Genomic DNA, 26,412 nt, shown 5'->3' with positions numbered 1-26,412 from the left:
ATTTTCGACTTTTGATGAAAAATTTAAATATGCGATAAAAATTTAATCATAAATGTTAGAATCATATAGGGTCAGGGATTTGTTAGGAATATAGTAAGAGTATTTTCTCAATCAAAAACCAAGGGATTGGCATGTAAGGATACGCCAATATTACCCTCCAAAGTTTTTGGCACTTTTAAAAGAAGGCCCCATTGCAGGAAAACTATACGTTTTAGAGAAAAAAGTTATTTTTTTTTTTAAAAATGCTTAAAAAGTCTCAAAAATAAAATTTTCATAAACAATTTTAAGTTTTCTCGCAAAAAAATTCTCGGCGCTAAGTGTGTTAATTCCCTCTTCCAAACCCTTAACCCATCCAAATACCTTCCAAATACCTTAACCCTAAATTCAAAATTAAAGCAAATATAGATGTAGATAAAATCTTGAAAGTAACGGGCGGTACCGTTATATGGTGGCTATACATATGTCCATAATTTTGGTGCAGATTTGATCACCCTAAATGCCAAATAATAGCTAATTCGGTCTATTCAAAACTTCAGTGTCCTATCTCAATTTTTGTGGATGTTCAATTTTACCATAGTATGGCGAGTATAAAATTGTAGACCTTAACCCATTTCGTCCTGAGACAATTTTTTTATTTATTAAAAAATACTTTTATTCGATTTTTTGTTTTCCTGGAAAATGGTGTTCGAAATTTCGAAAACTAGCGCGAACACTATATATGTAGAAGTAAAAAAATTGATTTATTTGCTGTTTTATTGATTTAGTAGTAGTAGTATTGAGTCCTACAAAACTTTTCGCCGGAAATGTGTCAGTACTGGTTCACGTTTTGGATTACCCCAATAGCTGCATTTTCCTATAGAAATGGTTGTAATTTAATACATATTTAGTCTTCTTTGGGGCTACTAAACTTCCCTCTAGAAATGTGTCAGCACTGGTCCATGTTTTATATAGCCTCAGTAGAACGGTACCTCCCGATTTTAGGGGTTTTCAGGATTTTGGCCGTACTATCCTACAGAAATGACTGAAATATAGTATTTAGAGAAGTCTCCCTTGTCCCATCTGGGATGTTTGTGGAAAAATTATATATATATATATATATATATATATATATATATATATATAGTATTTAGTCTTCTAAATCATCTTCTTTATATTTTGTGAAACGGTTACATATTGGCAATAATTCACCATGAATACTTTTTAAATTTATTTTTTTATTAATTTTTTAAAATTAATTTCAAAAGTATCCAAAAATATAGGTTTCAAAAATGTACCCCTACCACCGAGGAGGTGGTAGATTGGGAAGATTTTTTTATTTGCTGACAAATGAGACTTCACATATGTACATACTATAACTTGTTTAAAATTTTGCCTTTTTCATCCATATTTTTTTTTGAAGTGATTTTACTTTTCGAAAAATAAACAACCAAGTACGAAATGGGTTAAACGGATAAAGAGAGGCATCACGCATTCTTAGGGAATTTCGATCCAAAAGTCTTTTGGATATCGACATTGCGTTATAAACTATGTCGTTATAAGCGATGTTGTGTGAACGTTACATTACATATTATTATTCTAGGTATGTTATATGTATCTGTTAAGAAATTGCTATGCTAGCTGTATATTTCGCTTGTTTCTGGATATATTCTGTAAAATGGTGTGAACTATAATTCTCGAAGGGAGCAATTGATTTGGTCCAAAATATGCACATCGTATTATTTCATCCAGTCATGTATCAAGTCGGATATAGCCCATATCAATCCCGTCCTTCGGGTACCTCCCATTCAAAATTTTTATTTACATTTTTTCTCTAAATTGGGTGCAATTTAGGATTGAGGGTTCGTAGTGATCAAAAGACTTCCCCGCCAACATTTGTGGACATATGTCCACGCTTTGGTATAGCCCCTAAACAACGATACCACCCAATTTCAAGTATTGTACAAAATGTTACCTGACCAGGTTAGGTGATAGGTAATTGGTTTATGCAGTGGTCAAGAAAATTCGCCTAAAATTGTTTGCGATGGTACTTTCTTAACGGAAAGAAAACTAATTATTCCATAATAGTTCTGAATATTTCATGGTGGACGTTTTTACTTGTTTTTCATTAGGTATGTACCTAAATAAAGGTTTTAAAATGTTGTATGTATACACTATACACATCACAAAAAAAAGTTGCCCCTCCTAGATTTGATCCTGGCAACGTCCTTGGCTGGAGCCTGTTTTTGCACGACACAATACTTCATATGAATTTACAGCTTGCTGGACTGTCGGGGCTGTAACGCAGGATGTCCTTTCGGATGTACCTAGGAGATGGATACTGTCCCACAATATGATGGTTGGTATGCGAGGCAGATGACATGCTAGCAGGAACTGTCTAGTGAGCAACACGTTATATTGTTGCAGACTTCACTGCCTCCTATTGCAGATGTTGTATGCCCTCCTGCTGAGTTTTGAATTTCGATGGTAATGGTTGGAAGTGGTATTTTTTTTGATTCGAACAATACAAAAACTTCAATCAGGGACGTACCCCGGGTGTTTTTTCTTCAACATTTGGTTTTTGAAGACCATACATGTGGTAAGCGATTATTTACTCTAAAGTTATTTGGATAATGTATATGAGAATTATATACAACCAATACAAAAACTTCAGCATCTGTGTGTATTAATTGGTGTCTTGACCTACAATATACAATAATATTTTCAATTCTAAATGACAATCTATGTATGTCAAATGTATTGTCAAATATTTTTTCCGCAATAGCAAACTTTTTATAATTTTGAAACAAGTCAAATAATACTAATAATAATATTTAATCTGTAATACAAATTATAGAACATTTATATTAAATGATTGATTACCATTAATTGCTTAGCCGCACATGGTAAACACAATATGTTTGTCAGAACTGCTACTACATATCCTTGCGGCAGAATATATTGCTTGACAGGCGAATGAATGTGCAAAGGTTTTTATTGTATATCTGTCAGACATTTTGACGGCATATGATAAGTGTGTAGGTGGGTGGTGGGTGTATGTGTTTGACAGGCGGCACATCATGTTTTCCACCCGCCCGCGAATCTTAAGTATACCAATAGAGAGCCCCAAACCCCAATCCATATACGAGTATATGATTTATTTGTAACAGCAGGAATGGCAACAACAAAGTAAATATTTCCCCTCATACCAATTGCGGATATTATTCGAATGTTCGACACAACTTTCGAAAACGATATCACATTCGAAGAATTGGCAATTGTTTTTCGGGTGTACACAAGCACGTTGTTCTTTTGTTCGTCAAAAGTTTAAAAACGATATCGTTTTCGAACATTTGGCGAATGTTTTTTCTTCACAAGAAAAATTGTTTCGAGAAACATTTTTTACTTTGAAAATTTTTTTGTTTCAAAAAAAAAAAAAATTACGTTGTTTGTAAAAAATTCCCATTTGCTTTTTTCAAATAATTTCGATATAAATGCTACGTATAATATAGACAATAATTGTTGATAAAGACAACATATGGGTAGGTTGCCAAACACAAGACAACAATGTTTATCAACAGCTAAATATCGCGTCGCAAACATAAAGAAATAAAAACGGAAAAGGTACATAACAGAAACATCAAGAAACTCCACAAAAAATGTTTTTCGCCACTATCGTAAAACTATCGTCAATCATTCGCTAATAATATTATTAACGATATTCGAAATCGAAGGATTTCCTGCCACAAACTGAGCGACGAGTGAATCGTTTTTAATTCATTCTCGTGTGTCGTTCTCGAACAAAATATCCGCAAAACTCTCGAGAAACATTCGAAAACGATATCGTTTTCGATAGCAATGGTATGGGGGGTTATTGAACTTTGTATGAAATTCCTTTGAAGAGAAACTCCCCCTTCGTTGAAATGTGTTGTTGTAATCCGATAATGAGAATGCCTTTGATCTGCACAACCAGCCATGGTCGTCTAATCAATTTTCTTAACACAGTTCAATAATTATGCGAGTCAATATTTGGCAAGTACGCTTTGTTTGCATGATTTGTGTTGTTCGTTGGCCCACACTGAGCAGTAGCAATAGTAGCTGTTGGCTTCTACACTTGACGCTTAGATGACTGGTTGGTTGGTCGGTCATCAGTTTAATAATAATGCAAGGCGAACGAAAGACTGTAATGTATAACATAGCCTATTGCTAGCATTTTATTGTCTTTGTTTCCTTTAAGAACAGCCTGAAAATGCTCTGGAGATTATCAAATGCTTTAACAATTTACATTTTCCTTGTGCAATTTGAAAATACATATATCAAAAATTTACTACATGTCCCGATGATGTATCTTTAAAGGCACATCCATAGATATGCATGCATGGAAAGACATAAGTAAACCAGTTGTCTTCTTGATCTGCTGTTGTTATAGTAGAAGAATTGAATAATTTCTATATGTATTGTAAACCCATACTATATTTCCAATGGTTTAGAAGTCAAAACTCTAGAGGGCACATTTAAAGGAAAAATGAATGTTTCAAATTTGCCCATATTATATTTTAAACCCCATCCCAGCAAAATGTTTGCCTCCAAAGATGCAGTTAAATCATATGTACAAGTGATCTGGAAGTGCATCAAATTATGCATTTTCACTCATGATTTTTACAAGAGCGTGACTACTGACAGATGCACTCCATTGGCACCGCATTTTAACTAACCCTTAGGCACTGCATTTTAACTGTCTCTTTGGAATCGCATTTTAACTGACCATTTAGGGTAGAATAGGATGCAGTCCACTTTGCATCCAAAGCATGTGTTTTAATGTAGTGCTTTGGATTGAATTTAAAGGCATTCTTCGGAATGTGTTTTTATGCAGTTCAAAGATGCAATAAAAATGCAAACTATATCAAAATAATAAGAATTTATTGTTTGTGTAAAACAAGGATAATAAGAACTTTATTACATTAACACAGATTATGAAATTTCTTCATTAAATTCAATCTCAACTGAGTTTGCTTCGTACGCTCTCCATTTAATCCAAGCTGAAATGTTTTTGCTTCATCTGCTAAAGGGGTTCTTATATTGCCTTCCCATGCCGTGAAAGAACTAGTCAACTACTTCCAATTTATTTTGCTGGGATATTTTCGTTTTTCTATGAATTTAGTTGTCAGAAAAATATACAAAATACTAGCAAAGTGCCCGCTACTTCGTATGCGTTAAATATATAAAACAAATGAACAATATATAATATAGAATGGTGGAAACATTTTGTGTACTAATACGTACCACTTTAGTTCGATTTTTGTCACGCCTACACATCAAGAGCAATTGAGGTTTCAGCGCAAATACGGCCTAACCCAACAACCGCCATCCTCATTTCTAGATCTACCTGTTCCCCCAATTATAGAACTATTTAGTACTTTACATGTAAATATATACATACGAACCTCCTCCTATTATTTCAAAATTCCCATTACACAATAACAAATTGTACCAAATCCTGTGCCATTTACAACTTTTTACGTATATTTATGGCACATATTTCTTAAATCGGACGTTATAAGCAAATGATAACAATAATCTTAATTCCAAATCTCACGAATCCAGATCTATCCGTTCATCCAATACAAAATTGTACCATACATGGAACCATTTCGTACCCCTATGTGTACCTAATTCCACATTTTAGGATTCGAGCGCTATAATTTCACCTAAATCCTAATTGTACAAAATGTAGTACTTTTTGTAAGCATAAGTACGCATTTCTAAAACTAAGTACGCATTTCCAAAACTAACCCCAAAATTCAAGATTCCAGCTCCAACCGGTCGCTCAAATCCAAGTTGTAGCATATCTCAATCCTACACTCCAACAGTAATATTAATTCCAAATTTCTTGATTCCAGCTCTACCCGTTCGCTCAAATCCAAGTTGTACCAAATTTAGTACCGTTTAGTACTTTCCGTACATATAAGTACGAATTTCCAAAACTTCATCAATCCTACACCCCAACAGTAATCTTAATTCCAAACTTCAAGATTCAGCTCTAGCCGTTTGCTCAAATCCAAATTGTACCAAATTTAGTACTTTTCGCACTCATAAGTACGAATTTCAAAAACTACTTCTATATCTCAATCCTACACTCCAACAGTAATATTAATTCCAAATTTCTTGATTCCAGCTCTACCCGTTCGCTCAAATCCAAGTTGTACCAAATTTAGTACCGTTTAGTACTTTTCGTACATATAAGTACGAATTTCCAAAACTTCATCAATCCTACACTCCAACAATAATCTTAATTCCAAATTTCTTGATTCCAACTCTATCCGTTCGCTCAAATCCAAATTGTACCAAATTTAGTACTTTTCCTACCCATAACTAAAAATTTCCAAAATTTTATCAATCCTACAATTCAACAGGTATTTTAAATTCAAAATTGGGGATGGCAGCTACATCAGATCACCAAAATCCAAATTGTACCAAATTTAGTACCATTTAGTACTTTTCGTACCCATAAGTACAAATTTTCAAAACTACCTCAGTGCTATGTTCAAACGATAACTCAAATCCAAATTTGGTTCCATTTAGTACTATTCGTATCCATAGTACGAATTTCTAAACCTACCTCTATCAACACTTCAACATCAATTTTAATTCCAAATTTCACGATTCCAAATGTATCCTATCACTGAAATCCATAACTACATATTTCCAAAACTTTATCAATCCTACACTCAAACAGGACTCCTTATTCCAAATCTCGGGTTTCCAGCTATATCCGTTCACCTAAATGCAAACTGTACCAAATTTGGTACCATTTAGTACTTTCGTACCCATGAGTACGAATTTCTACAACTACCTCAATCCTACACGCCAACAGTAATCTTAATTCCAAATTTCAGGATTACAGCTGCATCCGATCACAGTAATCCAAATTTTACCAAATTTGATACCATTTAGTACTTTTCGTATCCAAAGTACGTACTTCCAAACCTTCCTCTTTCAACACTCCATCAGCAATCGTAATTCCGAATTTCAGGATTCCAAATGTATCCGATCACATAAATTAAAATTTGGTACCATTTAGTACTTTTCGTACCCATAAAACTAAAAATTTCAAAAACTTCATCAATCCTACACACCAACAGTAATCCTTATTCCGAATCTCTGGATTCCAGTTCACCGTTCACCCAAATCCAAATTGTACCAGATTTGGTACCATTTAGTACTTTTCGTACACATAAGTACAAATTTTCAAAACTACCTCAGTGCTATGTTCAAACAATAAGTTTAATTCCGAATTTCAGAATTCCAGATACATCCGATAACTCAAATCCAAATTTGGTACCATTTAGTACTATTCGTATCCAAAGTACGAATTTCCAAACCTACCTCTATCAACACTCCAACAACAATTTTAATTCCGAATTTCACGATTCCAAATGTATCCCATTATTGAAATCTAAATTGTACCAAATTTAGTACTATTTAGTACCTTTCCTACCCATAACTAAAAATTTCCAAAACTTTATCTATCCACACTCCAATAGTACTCCTTATTCCAAATCTCGGAATTTCAGCTATATCCGTTCACCCAAATCCAAATTGTACCAAATTTGGTACTATTTAGTACTATTCGTACCCAAGAGTACCAATATCCACAACTACCTCAATCCTACACGCGAACAATAATCTTAATTCCAAATTTCAGAATTACAGCTGCATCAGATCACCGTATTCCAAATTGTACCAAATTTAGTACCATTTAGTACTTTTTGTTCCCATAGGTCCGAATTTCCAAACCTACTTCTATCCAACACTCCAAAAGTAATCTTTCTTTCGAATTTCAGGATTCCAAATGTATCTGATCACTCAAATCCAAACTGTACAAAATTTGGTACCATATAGTATTTTTCGTTGCCATAAGTACGAATTTCCAAAAGTATCCCAATCCCACACTCCAATAGTAATCTTAATTCCAAATTTCACTATTCCAGCTCTATCCGATCACTTAAATTCATATTGTACCAAATTTGGTACCATTTAGTACTTTTCGTACCCAAAAGTACGAATTTCCAAAATACTTCTATCCTACACCCCGACAGTAATCCTAATTCTAAATTTCAGGATTCCAGCTCCATCCGTTCCCCCAAATCCAAATTGCACCTTATTTGGTACTATTTAGTACCTTTCGTACCCATATGTACGAACTTCGAAAACTACCTCCATATCTCTAACCTACACTCCAACAGTAATAGTAATTCACAAATTTCAGAATTCCAACTTAATCGGTTCGCCCTAATTCAAATTGTACCAAATTTAGTACCATTTAGTACTATTCGTACACATGAGTGCACATTTTCAAAACCACCTCCTTGTATCAACTCATCTTCCTAACCTTGATTTGCATTCCAAATTTCAAGATTTTAGCTCTATCCGTTCACGTAATACCAAATAGTACTAAATTTAGTAACTTTTAGTACTTTTCGTACACTTATAGTTCGAATTTCCTACAACCATTTGGTACACCTTTCTAACTCACCATCAGTGAACCTCATTCCAAATTTCAGAATTCTAGCTCTTCGCGTTTGCCTAATACAAAGGGTACCATATTTAGTACCTTTTAGTACTTTTAGTACAGTTCTAGTTCGAATTTCCAAAAATCCAGCCTTATCTGACACCTTCGGACCAAGAGTGACCCTCACCCAAAATTTCAAGATTATAGCTTTAGCCGTTTAGTCTGGGCGTTGATTATCAGTCAGTCAGTCAGTCAGTGAGTCAGTGAATCAGTGAGTCAGTGAATCAGTGAGTCAGTGAGTCATCATTACTGAACTCTTTTATAAGTATAGATATACATTGTGAGAGTAAATCAAGAATTAAGTGTAAATGTTATCATAAGATAAAGTCGCTTTGTTTAAACTGTGTCATTTACGTCAGAACTTCATGTGAATTTTGGTTGTCATATGTACATAATATCATTTTTAGAAATGAAAAACATCCCCGAATTGACAATGTGTGCAAGTCGATTCATATACGCTCAATACTCTGGAACCTTCTTTTTATCGCCGAGTCCGAGCGGCATATCTTAAGACATCACTTGTAGAGAAGTTTTTCATGGTTGAAATACTCAGGAAATGTAAGCCAACATTACTCTGACGGGATTCGTGACCGACGAAAATGTTAATGTTCTGGTCAGGAATTGAACCGCAAAGCTTCTGGGTGCAAGGCTGACATGCACCACCGCGGCTTCATTGTCGACAACAATAAGGATAAAATATCGAGTTGGAAGGAAGAAATCGATTTTTTACTGATTTAAAAACGAAAAACCAATTTTTAGAAAAGTTAGCTCGACTTTGGCTTTCAATTGTGTTTCCCTAATATGGCTATTTTTAAAAGTAGATTTAAGTAGATACCTATTGCCTACAGCTGAAGAGAGCTTTTAACTTTGGCTTTCAATTGCGTATCCCTAATATGACTATTTTTGAATGTAGATTTACGGATCCTACCTACGACAGACATTTTAGAGTCGTTTTAGCCAAGTCCCTCGTTCTGCCTGACCGATTGGATAGTCTACCATTTTTATCAAACGTAGATCAAGACCAATGCTAGATTACGTCTGTCAAATCCTTCGGGTACCTCCGCCACACTCAAACTTCGGTGAGATGCAATAGAAGCCGGGAGTGGGTGCATCTCAGGGGTTGTTCTGGACTCGTCCATGCGAGGGACAACAACATGGACAATGTTGCAGCATGCTGCGTGAACACAGCCCCCAGTGAGTCGTCGTCAGAATACGCGACACCCCCGCAGTCCCCCATAAGCAGCCGCACACGCAGCATTTAACACCAACCGTTGTTGTTTCAATCCCTTAAAATGCATCCTCTTTGCAATTTAATTGCAATAGACTTCCAGGTAAGGTCGAAGACATAGTGGATTTCTGGTTCGGAAGAATGGTCGCGGCGGTGCGTTGTGATGCTTACAAAGTATTGAGGAAAGATCGCGCCAGAAGCGTGGGTACGGGTTGCACCAGGCTGTTCAATACAGACCTATTGTCTCTAATGGCCCATACATGGAATATATGGGGTTAGCAGTCAGGTGTGGAACTGGCGAGGTAGAGTTGTTGAACGTATACATCCCGCCGATAAATAGCTGTACTGCAGGTTATAGTTCTAGCATTAGCCCGTCTGGTGTTGGGGGACTTTATGCACATCATGAGTTGTGGCATTCGGTCATCGAAAACGACCAGAGGGTTATAGTGCTGGCTGAGCAGATTAGTAGAACTACCAGAATTAGCTTAGTGTGTCATAGTTCGTCAGACATAACCATCGTGTCCCATGGTCTGATAAATGACGTTACCTGACAACCCGTCATTTCCCTTAGACCAGACCATCTCCCCATAATTGTCTCCATTACCTCTGAACGCCGCACATTTGTCTACCATAAGATTGTAAACGTTTCTTAAAATGTGTGTTCCCGTACTATTTTAATGGTAAGTAGTAAAAGAGCGAACTGTGAAAAATGAGATACACATACAACTTAATTTAAAAAAGTACGGGAACGGAAAAATGGAAGAAACTTCAAAAAACTGGGACAAATGTCAAAGTCGTCCTACCAGCCAATCAGAAGGCGGCGACCATGTTACTATTTTTACACGCTCAAATTAGTCGTGTAAAAAGTTTTTAAAGAGAGCGTCATTCAGCGCCATTTTTTGGTTAAAGAGAAATGAACATTTTACAACTTTTTTGTGTACGGGAACGGTTTTTCGGGTAAAATGTGTAAAAGTGGTAAAAATTGTAAAAACTTTTTAGTTCTGGAACAAAGGTAAAGTTTATTTCCGTACATACATACATACTTTTCTTTCTGTCATAAGCTTAAAGTATTTATTAATATTCATATTGCAGACGGAGCAAACTTTGTTCAAAAGCTATTTACTTATATCGATCTAATTTTACTGTACATGTTGTAGTGATGCTCCATCAAGTGAAAATAATAATATTATGGCTTTTCTTATCACATCTGTAAGAAAAGATTAAATAATTTTCTTACGATTTTCCAATAGATGATGTTGTGTGGTTGTGTGCGCAATGATTATTTCTTACATTCATTGCTATTGAACTTTATTGAATTATCATAATCATGCAAATTGTAAGCATTTCTTTGCTTCTTCTCCCACCCTCCACATTGCTCGCTCCTATCTCTTTTGAACTTATATTCAAAGAGATTTCTTGTTATATTTATTCCGGGGAGTTGTTTTGTTGTTGCTATTTTGGCATTTCCTCCCCTCCCCACCCCTCTTCTCTCCATTTAGACTTCCGACATCATTTGCTACATGTGAGGGTTTGTTCCTGCTATGTAAATGATTTATGAAGTCTGCATAAAATTGAATTCGTAATGCTTATGATTTTGTTACGAATGGGTTTCCTTCTCTGCTGCTATGTTGCTAATCTTCTACACAAAATATACCAACAAAGTATAAATTCTATTTTAATGTACACCTGTAAATGTCATTTAACAAGAAGTACTAAAGAATATACACTGCCGCTCACTTTAATAGAACCCCCTTGCAAAATTTTTTTCTACCTCCATTTTTTCCGAATTATACAAGATATGAAGTTTGTAACTTTTATTATATTTTGCTTCATGTGTTTAGAGTAATCTTAGTCATTCATTTGCATTCAAATCCAATTTATATAAGAATTATACAAGAAAAACAAAATAATGTTAAAAATTGGAGTAAAAAATTTGGCTCATTTGAATAGAACCCCCATTTAAAACTTGCGAATACTGAAAGATTGTATTGGAATATCGATGCATATTCACTCTGTATTGAAAACTAAGTAATTTCAGTACTATTCAGTAAATGTATATGGTAATATTCAAAAATGTTTTACAATCGTTGAAGTTGAGGTTCACCATTTAATAAGTCGCGAACTGTCAATATATCTAATACAATATGAATATATTTATATTAATTGAAGTGTTTTAGCCAGGGTCGCATGAAATGAACCATAACAAATTATTTATGTGGAAGCTGTGTTGGTGGTAATATTAAAAAATTGGTAAAAATGTGTTGAAGTTTACAAGTTTTTTTGTGTTCTTTCTTGATTTCTGGTCAAACCACGGAAAATTCAGACCTGAGCTCAAAGAAAGAATTGAAGAATACCCCTTGGGCAACATGGTTCTAATGTATGACTTTCCGATATATGCACTGTATCCCCCTAAAATCGATGCTGACATTTTGAAGTTTTGAAATCTGGGTTTTTTGAATTTTTCTTATAATTGGAGGGCGCAACCATATAATTACCCAAACTATTTATTGGATTGTAGAACTCGTGATTCCACGTCGTTTGATGTATATCTCATGAGTGTGCTTCATACAGCTCCCTAGTAATAGGAGTCCAAAGTCGAAATTTTGGTGCGTAAATTTTCTTTAAAAGCCTATTTTTTGGCTTCAAAATTTACAACTGTGACTCAGGTACCCTTGAACCCCGCGTGATTTTAGTTTTTTTACGCGCCGGATTTAATGAACCCTTCCGCTTTCAAATCCATCCACTAAAACGGCGCTTATAGATACCTTGAAAGTAGGAAATTCTGTAAAATTATATTTTGATGATTCCGCGCATTGAACCGCGATTTTCTTTGGTTATTTTTACATAAATGGAATCCTTTATACGCGATTATATTATTTTTCAAAACCGTGTGGCATAAATTACAAAGATTCTGTAGTTTTATTCGTATTTCGTATAAAATAGAATTTGTAGCACATCCGCGGTTCTTGACGAATTTGTTTAAAATTTGTTATAATGACGTATTTTTTATAGGCGGTCACTGAAATCGGATGCGCCTTATAATCTTATGTACATCGCGCAATTTTTACCCACATAAAGGTTTTTTGAACAGTAAGATGCAGCTGACGGCACACTTTGGCCGCTGAATGAAAAGTGGAAAAATCGCTACATATTGATAGAGATGCACTCGCTGTATCTGAAAAGCGCATGCGCCTTAACTGATTTTAACGAATTCGCGAATTATACGTTTTTTAACCTTTATGTTTTTTCTTTGGTTGTAATTTCAATATTACTTTCTATTTCATAATGCTATTGTTTATCAAAGTAAACAAATACACTTTCGGGTTTGTCATCGCATTTTCCCTGAAGAAGTTTGAGCGAAGTCCGTCAGTCCTTGCATCGAAATTTAGCGAAATAGTAGAATAACTCCCAAAAATGTTTTTTCTATTTTTCGTATTAAACAAAAAAATATTTTTTTGAAATAATTTCCAACAATAAGTTTTCGTCTTTTGTTGTTGCTGTATATGGCAGTTATAAATCCTATCTTTAAAATGTTGGTCTCATATTTTTCTAGACGTTGTCTAGAATCTGTACGTATGTTTAATTTATTTTTTTCGAGTTTTATTTGGACTCCAAATTAGAATAAATTATATTTACTCCAAATTTTTTTCAGTATTTCTTGATTTTCCGCGAAAATAAAAATACATTTAGTAAATATTTAGGCATCTACGGATAGATATTAAATGCTGTTAACGCTTTATATATACATTTTCTTGTTACAGCAAAAATTGAATTTTTAAATATTTGTTATTTATAAGGGAATAAAACCCCCCATAACTTTGGGGCGCAGCATCCAATTTTGTGAACGCGAACAGATTTGAAACCACGACTTTTTTCTTAATCTATGTTCCAAAAATTGCGGATGTGCTCGCGAAAATTTTTTTAACATTTCTTCCAATGGAATTGCTAAAGAAATTTGAAATTTACCATATCCCTCCTGATTAAGGATACACCCGTATATCCCGCTTTGGCAAGGATTCTTTAAATAATCAGGTGTAATGTCTAACAAAGCTTGCTTTTTTTCTGACAACAAGTTTATTTTTGGAAGACTACTGTCTCCTAGAGTCGTATATTTTACGCATAAGTCATTCCCATACATTTTAGAGAATATTTACCACTGTAGAATATGGTGGCCCCTCCAGGATATCCGCATTTATATTCAAATCTATAAGTTTTGATGAATCGAAGTGTACAAAAGTTTATAAAATCGTGATGAAATTGCCACTCGGGATATCCGAAAATGTTTCTCAATATTGGAAATGCCTGTTTTAGAACTCCTTTGTAAATTGTCGTGCGCATTTTGGGTGAAAGAAATGAACGCACAAGTCCTTCATAATTTTTAAGGACTCTCCTCATTAAGTAAACAATTGCATAACTACATAACTTTTATTTTTGCGTCTATTGAATGGAAGACCATATTCTAATTTGTTTCTGTAGCGATGAATGTGTTTTTATTGTGCTGGAACGCATTACTAATTATGAAGGACTTGGGCGTCAATTTAGTTCACCCTAAATGCGCACGACAACTTATAAAGGAGTTCTGAAATAGACATATCCAGTAGTGAGTAACATTTTTGGATATCCGGCGTGGAAATTTCATCATGGTTTTATAAACTTTTGTACACTTCGAGTCGTCAAAACTTATATTTTTCAGAAGAAATGCGGATATCCTGAAGGGGCCGCCATATTATACATTGGTAAATATTCTCTTAAATGTATGGGAATGACTTATGCGTAAAATATACGACTCTAGCAGACAGTACGCTTCCAAAAATAAACTTGTTGACAGAAAAAAGCAAGCTTTGTTAGGCATTAAACCTGATTATTAAAAGAATCCTAGCCATAGCAGGATATACGGGTGTATCCTTAATCAGAAGCTATATTCTTTTACTGAATAGTACTGAAAGTACTTCGTTTTCAATATAGAGTGAATATGCATCGATATTCTAATACAATATTTCTGTATTCGCAAGTTTTAAATGGGGGTTCTATTCAAATGAGCCAAATTTTTTACTCCAATTTTTGACTTTATTTTGTTTTTCTTGTATAATTCTTATATAAATTGGATTTGAATGCAAATGAATGACTAAGATTATTCTAAACACATGAAGCAAAATATAATAAAAATTACAAACTTCATATCTTGTATAAGTCGGAAAAAATGGAGGTTAAATAAAATTTTGCAGGGGGGTTCTATTCAAGTGAGCGGCAGTGTAGTTTATGTGGAACCACTGAGAAATATTCCAAGTATTTTAAAGAAAGATAGTTTAAGTGGTAAATTTAAGTTTCTATAAGACTAACAAAGTTAATTATTTTGGAAACAACAAAAATGAATTCTTATTTAACCAATAGACTAAACACATTTAATTTTTTCACTTTTATATTTTGAATAGCCTAACAGCTGTCCATAACTAACACCTCCTAACAAAGCCCTATAAACGTTTCCATAATCTTTAAATGCTCTACAATTTTCTGCAGAAAATACCTAATAAAAATTGAGGACATCATGCAATTCAGACTACATATTTATTGTCCGTCCATCGTATTATTTAAAACATAAGCTGCAGTCAATAAGTATTTTAAACATAAAACAATGATGTCCATTCTATATGATAATACGATTAGAATTTTTTCTTTTTGTTTCTTGTTTCTTGTACAGACTTTTGTGGTAGTTTATGTCTGCTAAGTGTTACAGACCATAGAAATACGAAATCATAAACATAAAGCTGTAGCTGACCCACTTTATGTTGATAGTATTTGTAATGATGAGGAGCAGACTATTGTCTTGTAATTTAATGGAATCCATAAGAAAGATTACAAAAGCAGAAAATATATTTAATATTATACAAATATAATAATGTCGAAATATCATTGGTAAAAGTAGTATGCAATTAAAAAATAGTTTGAGGTACATATTTTTTGTGAGGAACAACTCACATGGTGCGCCTGAACCATCTTTAAATGTAAGGTGCTTATACCTGGGAAGTTTTTGTGGATTCTGAAACTACAATGTTCATAGATGAGAAAAATCATACTACAAAAAAATCGCTCGAGCGCTTTTTAAATATATCGCGATCAAAGTTCACATTTTTTGGGTTTTTAGGGTTTTACGATTTTGCTTGGAAAGGAGATTGGAGAGATTGGAGATAATATTGCAGCTGTGAAAATTCTCTACAAGATTGACCTTTATGATATTTTCGTAGGTTTTACCATTTGTGAGATATAGAAGTTCAAATTGGGACAATTCACTGACTGTATTGTCTCCTTATAAAACGATGTCATGTACGATGCGCCCTAACTAACTTTAAATGAAAACCGCTTACACCTGGAAAGTTTTTCGGATTCTGAATCAGCAAAGTTCATAGATAAGAAAAATACAAAAACAAGAAAAAATCGCTCGAGGAGTTTTTAAATAAATCGCCGTCAAAGTTCTCATTTTTAGTTTTTTTTAGGTTTTCACGTTTTGCTTGGAAATGGCAAGTCCTATCAAAATGGTACTAGAGAAAATGTAGCAGTGAAAATTCTCTAGAGGATTGAACTTGTTGGTTTGTTCCTAGGTTTTAACACTTTTGAGATATAGAAGTATATATACTATAGATACCTATAGGTAACATTTTTAGGTTTTTTCTTGTTAGGTTTTCACGATTTTGCTTGAAAACGGCAAGTCCTATCGAACTGAAAATTTTATAGCTCTGAAAATTCTCTACAATATTGGCATTGTTTTATAAGGAGGCGATACAGTCAGTGCATTGTCCCAATTTGAACTTCTACATCTCAAAAACGGTAAAACCCACGAAAATACCATAAAGGTCAAAATTGTAGAGAATTTTTGCAGCTACAATATTTTCTCTAATCCCATTTCCAAGCTAATTCTAATTCCATTTTCAAGCAAAATCGTGAAAACCTAAAAATGTGAACTTTGATCGCGATTTATTTAAAAAGCGCTCTGGCGATTTTTTGTTTTTTGAATTTTCTCATCTATGAACATTGTAGTTTTAGAATCCGCAAAAACTTTTCAGGTGTAAGCACCTTCCATTTAAAGTTGGTACAGGCCCACCGTGCTCAGTGTTATAATAATAACACTGTGATACAAAAGTTAAAAAATGTTTTCAGGGTTTCTGATGTATTAATTCGGGTTTGTTGGAGTCCATGGAAGACGAAAATACAATAAAATAAATGTTATCACGGCAAGTTAATCTCCGACGCTGTAAAAATACATTGCATTTGAAAAATCAAATTTCGAACGTATGCTCTTAATCTCTTAATTACAATATGCGTAGTTGCAATATTACAATAACTTTGGTATAAGTATAAGTTTCGAAGCTTTGCTAGAGAAGGCGTAACTAACAGCGAAACCGGTAGCATAATTTGGTGGTTGTGTGTGAATATCTCTTCGATCAATCTGCTCAATTCCAACGAGAAAATTAATAAGAAGTGATATAAAAATTCTTAGATTTTGAATCCAAGGGGCACCGAACATGACATTGTGTTATAAGCAGGCATTATAAGGTTAGGTTAGGTTAAAGGATGCGCAGCTGTCATGTTGACAGCCACTTCACTCAGAGACCTTGTGGTCCATTGTGTTCATCCTATTGAATTACGGAAAGGAAGATAAGGTTATGTAATATAGAATAATAGATGTTGTAGAGAAGATAGATAACGTGGACAGAAGTAGAAAGATGTGTATAGGGTTTTGAGAGAGATATTTGAGATTTAGGTTAATTGTTCTCGCTGGAGCCACTTTAGACCTTTGGCGAGATGAAGCAGACTGGTTGGCTCGGTGTGGCAGAAGGTTGACAGGGACTGGATCGTGTGTTCACCCATGGTTCGCACTCTCCGCGTCGTCAGCATTGGACAGCGACATGATAAGTGTTCGATTGTTTCTGTTTCCTCTTCATCTTCGCACAACCTGCAGTAGTCAACATCATTGTTTCTTTCCCATTTGCAGGACATGTATCTTATTCTGCAATGACCCGTGATGAATCCAACCGATAATTTCAAGTCGGATTTGTTCATGGAGAGTAAAGATGTAGTTCTGCGTTTGGAGAGAATGGGCCAGATTGCCTTGGAAACCTTACAACCAGGTTCGTGGTGCCAGATCTGGCTAGCATTATCTCGATATTTTTGTTCAAATTGTCTCATGAAGTGGCATAGAGGTGGCTTGATCGAGTTGTCGACTTCAATGTCGGTTGACTCCGATCCGCAACGCGCCATTTCATCCGCTTTTTCATTTCCTTCGATGTTGCAATGACCCGGAACCCAACACAATGTAACGATTGATTTTAGCGCCTCCAAGGCCTTTCTACAGCCTAAAACCGCAGCAGAACAGATAGAGTGGGATGTAAGTGATTTAAGGGCCGCTTGGCTATCAACATAGTCACCGGTCCAACTATATCCCTTTTCATGTTGCTTATCAGTTCTGTAGATTTTCTGACCGCAAATATCTCAGCCTGGAAGACACTACAATTTTCGTTCAACCTGTATGCGAGACGTATATTGAGGGTATCGCAGTAAACGCCTGCTCCTGTTCCTATTTCCATCTTTGAGGTATCGGTATATACTCCTATACCGGGTAGAGGTGGGAAGTTGTTGGTCTTTAACCTGGTCGAAGTGTAGTTGTGGTGATATGTAATCACTGATTACCTCCGATCCATGTTGTAGTCCTGATCGTCGTAAGATTACAGCGTGACCATGCTTAGAGTTGCGCCATGAGTTTGTCTCCTTTAGTCGGAGAGCACTCTTGGCCGCCAGCTCCTGGGTCACTTTGGGGTCACTTCATTTTTTTTTTGACTTTATATTTAATTAAAAACGTATTTTTTAGATTTTCAATACAAAAGCCGAACTAAAAAAAGATTTTCATTCCTTTCTATTTGTTGCTTTATTTTTCCAATTTAGAATACCGCGCTTGTAAATCTCATCTTCCACTGGTTTACTGCATTGAAGCCTTGGTCAGTTCTGCGCCATGTGTCGAGTATTTATGTGCTTTTAGCGGCTTCTTGGTCTTTCATTCTTATGGCATGGCATAGCCAACGCATGTCGTTGTATAGCCAATACAACTCGTGGTTTATACCACGTCGATATTCACCGTAAACGCTAATTGGCCCGTAGATCTTTTGAAGAAATTCTCTCTCTGCTTGCGCAAATATCGAGCACGTTTTGTAAAGCGTCATTTTTGACGTGGCTTACTTAAGTCAAAGTTGCATATATTGTTGGCAGAGTCTTTACCTACCTCAAAATATAATAAACCAACTTCCACAGTTGATCCAAGTTATATGGACGCATTTCACGTCGATACCATCAGCTTGTAATTGTCGCTGTTTACTGCCAGACCCACTTTAGCAGATTCTCATTCAACCTTCTTACACTTCTTTTACTTATCAATAGACAGCGGAATCCTATGCAAATGCATATATGGTTGGGATGGTCGTAGAGAAAATCTGATTAGACAGAAACTCGTTTTATCACATATTTTGACATATTTGCATAAAATGAGCATATGCAAAACCATATGCAAAAATATATACCAGGTTTTGTGGTCTAAAAATCCCACAGAAATGCCTGAAATGTGGTATTAAGTCTTCGTTAGGGGTATGAAACTTTGTATCTGAAAATTTTCCGCATGGGTCCACGTCTTCATACAGCCCCCACAGAACGGTACCTCCCGATTTCCGATATTTTTAAGGTTGTGGCCTCAACATCACACTTAAATGGCTGACATTCTTCGTTGGGAGTATAAAACTTTCCACCTGAAATTTGTCTTCATATAGCCCCCATAGAACGGTACCTCCCGATTTTCGGTATTTTGAAAGTTGTAGCCTCAATATCCCTCCGAAATGGCTGAAATTTGGTATTAAGTCTTCCTTGGGGGTATAAAACATTCCACCTAAAATTTCTCGATATAGGTCCACGTCTTCATATAGCCCCCATAGAACGATACTTCCCGATTTTCGCTATTTTGAAGGTTGAGGCTGTGGTTATACATTTCTCTATTTGATTGACTTGTCTGAAAAGAATTTTAAACAGAAAAATTTTAAATACAAACATTTTTGTACATATTATTGAAATATTTGTTGCATAAGAAAATATGTAAATGCATAAATTTATGCATTTTGCATAATTTTGCATATGTCGTATGTTTCGATTGCAATTTAATCAGAAGTCAAAAATATGCCCATTCTCAAAAATTTGACAGTAATTGGGCCAAAAATAGGGGTTGCACAAAATTCCGCTGTCTACTTATCAACCAATGATGTCAATGTTTGCATCTCGTATAATCTTTTTTTTTTGTTGGTAGAGAACTGTTCGGAGAGGTTCTATCCTATTTTAACTGAGGTCCGGGTATCAATTAGAGTCATCTCACAAAGCCGGATGAGCTTTGCGGGAATACCTAATTCAGAAATGACTTTGAGTACCTTTCAGCGTATAGAGCTATCGAAGCTGTTCTATAATCGACAAAAATATGGTATGGATATGTGTCGATTTGCATCTCTTGGGTCTTTTCCAGGATTTGCCGTAGTGGTGGATTTGCCAGGTCTATTTCGTTGACCATAGGCTTTAGTCGTTCATACAATATCCCTGACACTGTTTTCTAAGCAATAGGGAGGTGAGATATGCCCCTATAAATAGAGCACTCAGTATTATGCCCTTTCTTGTGGACGGGGCGCAGGATACGCCTTCTTCGGTTACTCGTTCTTTCTGCCATGTGGTTCTAACTAGCTGATGCATACCCCTTATCAGCGTGTCGCCTTTGAATAGCTCGGTTGGTAAGCCATAGACTCTTGATACTTTATTGTTCAACAGCCGGTTTATTGCTGTATTTGCCTCATCTTGGCCGGGTGGTACACGCTCAATACAGTTGTCTGGGATCGGATCTGCTGTATTTTCTTCTCCACCGTTTTGAAAAATGCTCTTTCCATATATTGATCACACTATCTGTATGAATTACCAAATAACCTTGCTAATCTCCACAGGAGGATGTAACTGTTTGTACCAACGACATTAGTTTTATGTTTCACTCTTTGACAAAATTTTCGGACTTCATTCTGGCTCCTGTACGATTTTTTCACCTTCCGCTTTTCCATTTCTCTCTTCGGTATCACAACGACACTCCTGGTCATGGTATGGATTTTGCGGTTGTTTGCATGGAGTGGGAAATACTTTACCATTGTGATGATATGTTATCGGGACGAGGAGAACTTTGATTAAGCAATTGGGCCAGCTGAGTAGAATATGCGGTGTATATCTGTTGTGATTACAGCTTACCGATGTCTAAATTTCGTGTTGTGTCTGTTTGCTGAACAAGGTTGTGGTCCGAGTCTATGTTTGCTCCTTGGAACGAACGTATATCTAACACGCCCAATGAATGTCTTCCACCTATCACAACATGATCAATTTGATTTTTTGATTTCTGATCTGTAGACACCCAGCAAACACAATGTCGGACGTCGGAAGTTTTTTCCGAGGCGTCTGACCGACTTCGGTCCGAACTCTGTCCGACTAGTCTGACGAACTTTTTCCTGTCCTCTCTCTCCCTCTCTGAAGGAAATTTTTCTATTTTCTCTTGTGCTGCTTTGGCAAAATTAAGTGTAAATAAGCAGAGAGAAAGGAATTGTACATGTTTCGCTCGCACATTGTAAATGTGTAATTGTTGATGTGCCGACATTGATGCAGTACGAAGAAAAATTGAGTGCTCGGCTTTTAATTTCTGTATCGGAGAACAAATTTGGTTTATTTTTGTTATGCGTGTTGATGCATGATAGTGTTTGAATGTTATTCATAGTGATCGGTTGCATACATATTTCTTTATTTTTGTGAAGTTAATGAAAGTAAAGATTTTCTTAGTCAAACTTCAACACTATATTTTATATTTGTATATGGCCAAAGTTAAGTTTCTTAACACTTTTATGTGTATGAACATTTTTTGCATGTGAAGACATGTATTTCCACAGATCGTGTTGACGAATTTGTTGTTCTTCACAGTTTGTTTTCCGCATTTAACACGGCATAAGATGATATTAAAACCTTTAATATGTTTATAATAGATAAACTTTTATAGGATTTGGATATTTCTTAACTAAAACACTTTCGAATTTCATAAGATTTTACTTCCGAATTCGGACCGATAGCTGTCCGAAAGTCGGTAAATAAATCAGAAATTTATACGATAGTTCATCAGAGTTCGGACCGAATTCGGTCCGAAAGTCGGCTAAAACATCCGATTTTCATCCAAAATAAAAAAAATATTTTTTTTCGTTTTTTTTTTTTAAAGTGATTAGTAGAGTGCTTTTTGTTTTGTTCGCGGCCAAAAGATTTTGCACTACAATCTGTTAAAAAATGTGGCCACACCATACAAAATAGTCTGTATGCTCTTTCTTCTTTTTCTATTCTCTTCACTATCTTTGTATGAACAACTACAGTTCTGCATTAAATATTGTACGGATTATAAGTACCATCTGCACAATAGCAGAAGAACGACGAACGGATCATATATCGCATATGAGATTTTCAAGAAAAACATGTTGTTGGCGGTAAACATGCATACAATAATATAGCATGTCGCCAAAGACCAAAAGACCGTTATATGTACATATCTATCATATTTCAACCGGTTTAGATTTTCTAGTTGTTGTTCTTCTTCTTCTTCGTTTTCCAGATTTTCTTCTATTTCCATTACTTTTAAAGCTCAATACCGGCTTTGTGTCTTTCTGTGCCGCCTGTACATTATTATTATTCATTATTCTCTTGAGACAACTGCAAATTTAGATTTCTTGAATTTTTGCTGTCGTCTGTTTGTATGCGATGTTTTTTTGTTGCATTTCTAAGCTCCTTCAATTCAATCTATTTTCTTGTTTTTACTGGACGTCATCGTCGTCGTTGTCGTGTACAAGTGCAACATCGGAGACAGACATCATCAGTGGCTGTCATTCATGGTTACGTCTATTCTATCAATCTAACCGTTCAACCAAAACATTTCTTAACTGGTTTGGTGTCTTTCTTCTTTCTACTTTTTTGCGAAAATTAAAAAAAAATAAATAATACAGCATTTACAAAGAGCATTAGAACTGCAAGGCTTCTATATGTCAGTTTTGTGGCTAACTTGTATGTATTCCCCATTTAACCAGTGTCAACTTTAATGTTGTGCATATTATATTTTTGTTCGTCTTATCATAAATAAAAAATAAAATTATATATTAAATAAATTATATAGGTATTATTATATATTAACTCAATGAAATGGTCTTATCATAGTCCGAACAGCGACTACAGGATCGGTTACGTCAGCGCAACAAGATCGAAAGTATTTTAAATCATGTCGTATTAGGAATTTCTGGGAAAGATAAGTTTAGTTGTTAGAAAATCAGAAGTTAAAAGGGGAAGGCCCTCTGCGAGCCTTTTAATAGATATTCAGAAAAGGTAGATCTAGCGCACAAAAAAATGGATGTACTATGTGTAAAGTAATTCACTTTATTGACAGTTTTAATTTTGTTATGTTTACTCAACAAGTGGGCGGTAAGGGAAGTGGTAGGAGCGAGAAGTTATGACTTCTGCCCAACAACAACCTCTACGTTTTTCAATTCTATGTACATATATGCTTTTAATTTTCGTGAGCGTGGCACACCGTGTCGAATTTCAAAGTTTAATCGCAGCAGCAAACACAATAAAAAATGAAGAAACAGGATAACTATATTTTAACCAAACTTCAACGAAAGAAATTAAAGAAACAATGTTGCAAACTCGATTTTATGAGCTTTTTTAATGTTCTTAGCAATTTACAGCCAGATTGGCTATATTTAAGTACATATCTGGAATACAGGTAGTTTGAGCTTTTTTGCCTCACATTCGAATTATATCAGTTGACAATTTTCGTTTAGGATTATTAACGGATGAAAATCGTATATTTCGTTGTGAAAAATGTAGGAGTCCAGCTTTCTGCGCTTTTTAAGAGGTCAGTTAGTTAGCCATGACCGAAAGACATTGAGCAAACTGTCATTCAAAACTGGCAGTGTATTTACCTTGCTGCATTGTTGCAAACTCGATACCCATCTGGTGAAAGTTTTTTATGGCGGTATTTAAGCGAGATTAAGTTAGCTTTACTTCTGTGGGCTAGATATTTAATTTAGTCAATCTCATTGTCATAACTATAAGCGAAAAATTCGCATTAAGCGGTAACGAAACCTAGCTTGGGACTATGTTGAAGATTTTTGACGTTTTTCCAAATTTTATTGACGATTTTCAATCAAAAACTGTCGGCAACGCTGCCTTACATACTTATTTGGGTTCTAAAGACCCGACCACGCCCACCTTTTAAATATGTTATATTAACAAAACTACTGAAGGGATTTTCATGAAATTTGCAGACAATGTTTAAAGTTGTCTCATGGTGAAAAGAGAAAATATTTTTTGATGAATTTCGGAGGGTGTGGCGTGCCTCCCCTGTGCCCTATTTTTAAAACACTGTATCTGGAAAAATTAGCGAACCTATTTTCATGAAATTTTCTGAAATGTGTCATGGTACACGAAGGCATGCATTTCGGAGATGACACGAAACTCCCCTATTAAGAAAGAATGGTGTATTAACAAATTGCCTTAAATGGTGACGTTCAATGCCACAAAAAGCGTAAGAATAAGCGGAAGATTTTTTTTAATTTTTATAAATACGTTACGTTAGGATAAACATCGAGAACACAGTTTATTATCAATTATCAATTGACCCGAAGAAATGAGGTAGAAAGTAAAAAGGCATAAAATGTTGCTATTAAAAAACAAAAGTACGGGCCAGCAACGCAGACTTGGTTCCGCTAGTAGAACATATCGCTCGTTTTCTCAAAGAGTGACACATCTCAAAAATGCAGTTGAAGATTGAAATTTGACTTCCCAACTTAAAAAATGTTACATAAACAATAAACGAATTATTGCTTCATATACTTAAAAAACGTATTTATGCCAACATCCTAGTAAACCAGCTGTAACTCGTTGCGTTTTAGAGACATCAACATGAACATTTGACATAGGATAAAAAATAGAATTGCTAACTCAGAAAACGCATTTTTTTAGTTATGCCACTCTTTGAGTAAATGAGCGATACGGGGAGTTCTGAGTAAAACATTTTTGAAAAAAAAAATGGTTTTTTATTTCCATTATTTTTTGCTGCATTGATAATGCTCCTCAGCAAAGCATTTCAGTAAGTTTTCAGATTTTTTGGCTAACGGTTGCGCGGATGTCGAATTCTTAAAAAAAAATAATATTGGTCCAAATTAAAAAGCTTTTTGACAAATTTTTAAAAAATTATGAACAATTTAGAATTTTTGTAATTACTCGTAGAACAAAAAAACGAAGAGTACAATCCGTGTTAAAATAAATTTTAAATATTAAAACGCGAATGTTGCATCTATTTCTTATTAGATAGATGATAAAAAACGAAAAATACATGCAAATACAAATTGTTTTCAATTTGGAGCAATGTTAAAGAAGTTATGAGCATATCTTTGCACAGAATTTTTATATAATTCCACTTTTGAAATGTTTTGCTGAGGGGCAGCATCAACGCACCAAAAAAATAAATCAAATCAAAAACAACTATTTTCAAAAGTGTTCGGTTTTATTCACCATATATTTTTTGGATTATTTGTCGGCATTTAGTGGCCATAGGTTCCCAGTGGTCACATCATCACAACATCTCCACCAAAAACTGCCAGCATAGGTCCATGTTTTTGTATAGCCACCCCCTTTTTAAATTGTCAACGTAGGTCCATAACGGTGCTTCCCCATTTTCGGTATTTCTGACCCAACTGTCTGTAATTCGAAAAACTGTCCACTGTGTTGGTAGAGCCCCCATATAACGGTATCTCACGATTTTCGGTTTTTTGGATTTTAGCTACAATTTTTGATCCAAGTATCTGCAATTCGACATTTGAGTTTCCCAGTGGGCACAAAACTTCTCCACCAAAAACATAGGTCCATACTTTGATTTAGCCCCATATAAGGTTCCCGACCGATTGAATACATTTTTTATGATTTTTTACCTTATTTAGGTATAAGTGGTCACGGAATATCTCCTCCTAAAATTGTGGATAGGAAAGAAAATAATTATTCCGTTTTACTTCAGAATATTTTATGGTGGAGGGTATAAAAAGTTCGGCTTGGCCGAACTTAACACGTTTTTACTTGTTTTTGCTAGACACTGTATACACCAAAAACTGTGTTGCAATATGTTTGATGAGAACTGGTAATTGCTTCTTCGTTTTGTCTTTTTTTTGCATCCTAGGGTTATGAGTTTTTGACCTTTTTTCTCAAAAATAATTTCCAGTAGCGGGAATAAATGAGATTTTGCCTATTAATGCCTAAACTTACGTTCATCCCATTTAATAATAAAAACTTTAAAAGCTTTCTGTGGGGGAGCTTTTATATCTTAAGATTTTATTTAATCTTAGGTAAAAGCCCATCAAAATATGATACTGGGATATGAGGTTCTAAAAAAGTCAACCCTAATGTACATGCATTTCCAATCGAAGTATGTACATATGTAGATATGCAGGTTAGTTTGTAGATCTGTTATTTTTCTTGCTTTTTAGGCACTGTCGGCTTTGTCACTATCTGC

General features: G+C 35.0%; 1 protein-coding gene across 15 annotated transcripts in view; it reads left to right on the top strand.

The window, feature by feature from the left end:
- mub (poly(rC)-binding protein mub) overlaps positions 1-26,412 on the top strand; it is a 260,107-nt gene that overhangs the window by 99,524 nt on the left and 134,171 nt on the right. The window lies entirely within an intron of this gene.

This window comes from Musca autumnalis, unplaced genomic scaffold (assembly GCF_047663935.1).
Source record: "Musca autumnalis isolate F117 unplaced genomic scaffold, ASM4766393v1 scaffold_4, whole genome shotgun sequence".
Lineage (NCBI taxonomy): Eukaryota > Metazoa > Arthropoda > Insecta > Diptera > Muscidae > Musca > Musca autumnalis.
This window is presented reverse-complemented; position numbering and strand designations above follow the sequence as displayed.